The 7409-nt window shown below is 34.9% G+C and overlaps 1 protein-coding gene across 2 annotated transcripts in view; it reads right to left on the reverse strand.

The window, feature by feature from the left end:
- Positions 1–4363, reverse strand: part of LOC144452508 (stress-activated protein kinase JNK-like) — a 31616-nt gene extending 27253 nt beyond the window's left edge. For both annotated transcript variants that reach the window (XM_078143610.1, XM_078143609.1), the window contains exon 1: positions 4174–4363. The gene's annotated coding sequence lies outside the window, so the exon portion shown is untranslated. The remainder of the gene's footprint in view (positions 1–4173) is intronic.
- Between the last annotated feature and the right edge of the window lie 3046 nt (positions 4364–7409).

Genomic DNA, 7409 nt, shown 5'->3' on the forward strand with positions numbered 1-7409 from the left:
GTAAAGTGAAAAGAAAACAACTAGTACAAAAATGTACACCTTTTAGAATAATAATTTGAATTTATATCATTTTGACTGACTGACTGACTGACTTGACTAAGTTGCACACTCCACTAGAAGGCTTTGCCACATTCTTGTATGCATAACTTCTCCATTGCCTACTTTGTCATTTTTTGTCATTTTGAGGACATTTGATATTGTCACTATAAATAATACAAATTCTGCTGTCATTTACTTTCACTGAGTCCTGAGGACGTGCATCAAAGTGTAGTTAAAATGTATTTTTGACAAGGTTATTTTTTGCAAAAACTAACAAACACTACCAAAAAACAACAAAAAATGAATTATGAAAAAATATGTTTCTGAAAACTGATGGAATTACAGACTGACACTTTCTAGTACATGTAGGCCTACAAGGTGACCTAGATTTACAATATTTAATTAAACTACGATTTAATTAAATAAATAAATGAGAATAATCAAAATGCGACCAGTGACAAGAGATTGCATTTTTGATATTGGGCTGTCATTGCTCAGTTTGAAATATTATCACGTTGTCATATCAACAGTATTAATTACAAAACAATTATGAAGTCTACACTGGCTGTAGAAAATAACACACAAAAGTGAACATGTGGAGGCAGCTGCTTGTTGATGTCAGTAATAATGGCACAGGAACCAAGTGTTTTCGTTCACGTTTTTTTATTCATGTCATTATCTGCATTCCTTGTGTTATACCACATCACTAAGCACCCTGAAGATATATGTCAAGATAATATATGTTTTTGGTCAGTTATTGTTACATACCCATGCACCATTATCCAACATATGTCTTGTTGTTTAGCCCACAAGCTAAACAATTCTGTGTTAGAGTACTTCAGGAAATGACATGTCCTGTAGTTAACTTGGATTGAAAGCTGAAAGGTGGTTTGTAGACAAGTAGCCGCATGTATTTAGAGACCAATATTGCAATAACAATACCTACCACAGAGTCTTAAGATGTGTTCCGTGAAACACACAATAGATTATATCCAGGCAATATTTCTACTCAGTCACATACATGTATTGTATATTTGTGACAGGAAAATTGAAAAATGCTAAAAAAATTATTCCTTCTTATCTCCCACCTTCCATGGCAATTTGGGGAACTGTTGAGTTTTACCACAACTGATTGCCTTGTTCTCCCAAGAATTTGTTCACACACAGGTTAACGACACCATAACCAGTGTCACCTTCAGTTGTTGGAGACCAGTAAAGGATCATTTGGGGTCTGGTGATGGTTTTATACCAATCTTTAAATAAAATGAAGTGGTTGGGAGTATACTAATCATTCTATCAAGAGGACACACAGGAATTATAAGATGAATTGATAGCCTTGTTACTTTGTTCCTGGAGAACACAGCTGATGAAATTGGGATTGGTCACTATCACATTATCAAAACACTGTCATATTTCTAATGTGTTCTCAATAAAACTTCCCTTACAGAATTCAGTTATAACATAAATAAAGTTGACACTAATTTTACATGGTCATGTATGTGTGCAACTTAATTTACATAATTTTAATTAAAATAACTATATTTCCATAATAATCATTTGAGTAACAAACTTTCCATAATAATTGTTGCAAAACTGCCTTTTCAAGTCAAAAATGTATATTTTGATATTAACAACAGAATCTTGGATTAAATAAACTTTTCTACTAAAACACCAGTATTAGACTGACTGACACAAATCTTGTGGTTTAAGATCTTGCTTTATAATCTTTTCTTTTTTCAAGGGAGGGGAAGGGCCAATGGCAATTATAATATTTTCTTTAAAATTACTGATTTTCATGTTGGAAAAATTAGGTAGAGTTGGATTATCAGAACCACATGATACAATTATTTTATTTCCAGCCACAAATTCTCTTCTTCCACTTTTTGATTGAGAAACAGACATGTTTCAAACAAATCACTTGTCCTTCAGAATCTAACTGAATCTGATAGAATGATCTGAATTTTTTTATTTGGTCTTTCAAGAATGTTACCAGCATTGAACTTGTCATTGAATGGACACTGAAACAAGTTCAAAGACATCGAATTCTAACCTAATTTTTAAATGACACCTAAACACGTTCAAATACATCAATATTCTAACCAAATAAACTGATAACATACAACATCTGAAGCACAGTGAATTTAAAGAAAGTACATTGGTATCAGACAACATATACAGACGATTAATTCTGCCATGGCAAATTTATAAATATATACATTGTATCTGTGATATGTGGAATCTGCAGTATTTGAGATCCAATAGCTAGAGTACTATTATTTCATTGTCCATGTTATCTTACAAATATGCAAATACATCAAATTTTTAGTAGCTCAGATCATATGGCAAGTTGCACTGCAAGAATGATGGAAATATTTGTAACCGAGTTGTACTGACTGCAACTGTGATTTGTTAACTTTATTGTATATTGTGACTTTTTTAATGTTGTACTTTCTGTACTAGTGTCTCAATTGGGGAAATAGTAAGTGTATACAAAAAATACATCAAAATAACAGCATAAACATCTGACAAATTTACAAAGTCAATTCATATAATACCCTTCAGTTTTTATTGGCTATATATGCGTGCATATGCATGGTCATATTGTTGCTCACCCGCCTGACCATTAATATATACTACAAGTGCCAATTGCTCTGTCGATGCCCCCCCCCCAAAAAAAAAAAACAACACAAAAAACAACAAACAAACAAACAAACAAACAAATATAATCAGTATCTTCACTTTATACTAGCTAGAAGCTTGTACTGTAAATATATTCAAAAAATGGTACAGATTTCCTCTTTGGTATCCCCAAATTGTCAGTTTAAAATTACTCATACAATACAAAAGAACACAAGTGGGTGGTCTGAATAATACTCAACTCAACAGGGATTGAAAGTGGTTCTTGTCCATCTCACACAGTATAATCATGTCAGCAAAAGTAGGAACATAATATATAGATGAGTCAGTTGTCATCAGCACATCAAGACAGTACAACTTAAATATGCTAGTTTATGCATCTATACTTTCCTCATACGTTTTTTGGAAAAAATTCAAAACAAATGGAACATTTTAGGTGTATGACATGAAACATTTCATTCAAACAAATTTCAAGATTTAAAAAATAAAACCGATTTCTTTTGGTTTTTGTATGAAATAAGTAACCGTATGACAAAATATTATATTAAGCAATGGTTTTTATTTGATTGACCTCACTCTGTGGGAAGGTCAACTCTCATGAAATGTATGCCGATATCATTTACATATGTGAAGCCTGAACCTTGGGAATGCCATAATGCATATATCATAAATTGGTATTAATTTCAAGGCTATATTTGGATGGCAGACTTAGAACAATGTAATGGTGTTTTCAAGGTTGCTTCTTCATTTTTTTTTCAAAAGTGGACATAAATGAAAATGAATGCAATGTTACACATTGGTGTAATCTATCTAAATCGTTTGGTGAATTGCATATAATCTTCATATGCTATTTTAATTTTACTATTTTAACAAATTTCATAACAAACGAAGCAATTTTGACAACTATATAAACATGTTTTCACATTTTTTGAACTTTAGGAGAGTGGAATTTGGTACCAATGAGATACACAATATATTTACGAGACTGGATGGTGTTACGTTACACCCTTCTGGGGACGTCAAATCTTCATATATTTGTCTTTCAGTTTCGATTACAAATGAAAACAATTTGTTTACCTACCTGCCGAGAACTTATATTTCACTAAAATCACAGCAAATACGGAAGTGGAAGAAAAGTATCCAAATTTGACGTTAGGAAAAAAGTATTGCGCCAATACGAGGCATTAAAAATGCAATATTTGATCGGGAAAAGTGTCCACTACGATGATGTTAACGCTATGTTCAGAACGGACGAATCTCAACTTCCGTTACGATGTAGGATAAAAATATCGCGACACTGTAATTTACAAGAAGTCTTAAAACCGCGTCCTCGAGATTATTTTGAGAAGACTATTGCATAATTTCTGATCGATGACCTCTGTATCATCAAGATGACTCAAGTTTACTCTGATGATCTCATACCCATCGAAGGTAAGCTCGATTTCTTAGACCTCTTGAGTGGCAATCGTGAATGACATGATGAAAAATTCACCTCACCTGCAACACACCACCGTGAAAATACTCCTATCAACCCTCGTACAAAATCCCGGGCAATTCTAGATTTCCATCAACGTCGACTAGCATCTATTCTTGTTGAGTAGATCACAATAAAGGCCCATGAAATTGAAAGAAGCAATATTTTCGACAAATACTGGATGTAGGTTGTCATATAGGAATACCCCGATTGGTGAATGACGTCAGATTGACCCCCTGCAGAGCACACATAAACATCACCGGAAACGTGGGTTGTCCTTACCCGTTTTGGCCACCGAGGACGCTCTATTGATTCTTCTTCTATTTCAAATTTTCACAGTAGTCGCACGAAAGTCTTGCAAATTTGAAGGACTAGATTTCAAAACATCGCAAGTAAACAACTAGTTTTCGAAGTAATACCACAAGTTACATTCTTAACATTTCATTCAAGAGTCACAAGGCATATTGGTCCTTCCGGGGACATACCAAGTCGATTCGATAGCAGACGACCAGTCAGAACCCGGAAATATAAATAGAGCCTCAGGAAAGAGTTTACTTGTTGTACTGATATCGGGCGTTTAAAAAAAAGACATTCACGGAATCTCATAGAAGATGGCATCAAGTCAACATAACGACGATGTAAGTCAGTCGACAGACACTAATGCAGCAGGCAGTACTCAAACCGACAACGCAGAGGCTGGTCCAAGTGCTAGTGCCAGTACCAGTGAAGGGACACATGCTACACAAAGTGACCCGTCCAGTGCAGTTGAGGAATTCCTTGGTCGCATTGGGATTCCAGACACTGAAGCGAGTCTGTTTGCTGTTACTCCATTACAGTGGTGTCCACATCTCGAAACTGTTAACCCAGTCCCAACAGAGGGGCTTAACACTCGGGCGCCATGTCATCATAAAGACTGTGGTGATCCGAAAGAAAACTGGGTCTGTTTAGTTTGTTATGACGTTTACTGTGGTAGATTAATCCAAGAACACATGTTAATGCACAGCTTGGATACAACTCATCAAATGACTCTAAGCTATTCAGATATATCAGTATGGTGTTACCCATGTGACTCCTATGTACACCACGAAATCTTATTTCCCGCCAAACGAGCAGCACACATAAGTAAATTTGGAGTGGACATCCCAGGGATGAAATAAGAACTCTAATGTTTATTGATGAAATCATAAAGTTATACCTCAGTGATTTGTGGAACATGTCATAGTTTACTTGTCCAAATCTGAATGACAATGAATTGTTGTATTTATGGAGATTTCTATGGGTGATGGTAACTCTACAGTATTTGTCCAATATGACATGTATTCTTTCCAACTCCATGGTTTGTTTTCAATATATGCATAAGACAATGGTCAATAAAATAAAGGAGTTAAACCACCTACAAATGTTCAAAGTGCCTTGTCTGAAAGATGGATGCATCAACAACTTTTGGAATGTTCACTTCATTCACTAATTGTAGATCATCACATTCATCAGCCAGTAACACAAACAGACAAGGAGGTATCAGTTTATACAGAAAAGGCATTACATATACATATTATGACACACTTCATGCCATGAAAAGGTGATAAAATACTGATCTTCTATAAAAATCTGAAAAAATGGAGCATAATTGTACTGTTTTGAGATTGTCAACATCTGTAATGCCTTACGCTGAAGTGTTTTGTAAGTTCTTATACCAGAACTAAGAAATGTGGCAGAAAGCCTCAACACTAAACCATGTCAAGGATTAGAGCGCCCTCAACATGATACCATTTAGAGGTGCAGAAGACGATTGCACAATGTCGCACAAGTTCAATAAACAAACTTCATTCATAAAACCCCTCCCTCTAAACAAATGTTTACAAGTGCGATATCAACATGTTTATATATGATGTAAACTGTGATGAGAATTGTAGTGGTCACATCACTACAAACAATGCAATGTAAAAACATGATGGTAAACACATTAAAATCCCACTCACACTAGAAGTAGTAAATAAAACACTAATAGTGAAGTAAATCCAGAACTTGTTATTATTGTTGAAGGCGTGAAAGTTTTCTAAATTTGGTTAGAAGTGTGAATGAAGTTCAGCAACCGCATTGACACCACACCCCCTGCCCCCTTAAAGGGACAAAGTTTGTTTATTGAGCTTGTGTCACATTGTGCGATCCTCTGTTAACATTCCAGAAATATTCCAGGAATGTCGGAGCAGTTGTCCATAGGTATGTCGGGTCAAGTGATGTCATTTTCCAAGAGTGTTGATGTTTTAAATGACTCCATCTATCATGTCTTGTAAATTTGACACTATACAAAGTATCAGGTACACACGAGAAAAACTAGTATTTCTTATTATAGACTATGTTTTACACTGTACTGGAGTACAGAAACATATAAACACACATGAAACATGTCTTATCAGTCATGAACTCTTTATTTCAATGGCTATACAATATAATGTACAGGGCTGAAATTGTACTCTAATTACAAATATGAAAGACAAAATTAATACATGTTGATTCAGACCTCAATTACTATCTGCAACAAATGTTATAGTTGAAACTGTATCATACAGTATAGTCTGTATGGTATGCCATGACGGGGCGCCCTCACACATCAGTCAACCCAGAGCTGGTCAGTGTGGGTGGACGACACAATGTTTACATTCTACATACAGTATGACATGTATGTACATCAGTATTTTCAAACTATATACAAATACAACACTGGTGAATTGTCATACTAATTCAAGATGTACTTTTTTCAACAAAATAGTCATAGAAAAAACATCTATAGGTATCAATTTAATGGCCCATGATTCAATCACAGTATCTCCCACAAGTGCTTGTGGTGCCCAAAGGATTAGATAGGACAAACTCTGCCACAAAGTTGTTTTTCTCACCCCAAATTTTAATCTTCATCTGGAATGGGCCTTTAACATTTTTTAGGCTGACGTTATTTTCATCTGTTGACTGCAGAAATAATGTCGACGTCTGAAGTGTAACCATTGTCATTAAAAGACATGGACAGCAACAGATCTGACTCTTGACTCATTCCAGGAAATAAGGGTATTTTCACAAACTTTGGGTTCTGTAGAATCATTTCATGATTTCACATCACATAATTTTTCATGATTACTAAGAAACACCAAACTGAAACTCTATTTCACCAGTGTATTGTTCTCACACTGGTCCACTATTGCTTCATGTGACTTATCTTACTTATGCTTATTATCTTTAGAGGCATCATCATGAATATTCAGCG

This window comes from Glandiceps talaboti, chromosome 22, assembly GCF_964340395.1.
Source record: "Glandiceps talaboti chromosome 22, keGlaTala1.1, whole genome shotgun sequence".
NCBI classification, from domain to species: Eukaryota; Metazoa; Hemichordata; class Enteropneusta; family Spengelidae; genus Glandiceps; species Glandiceps talaboti.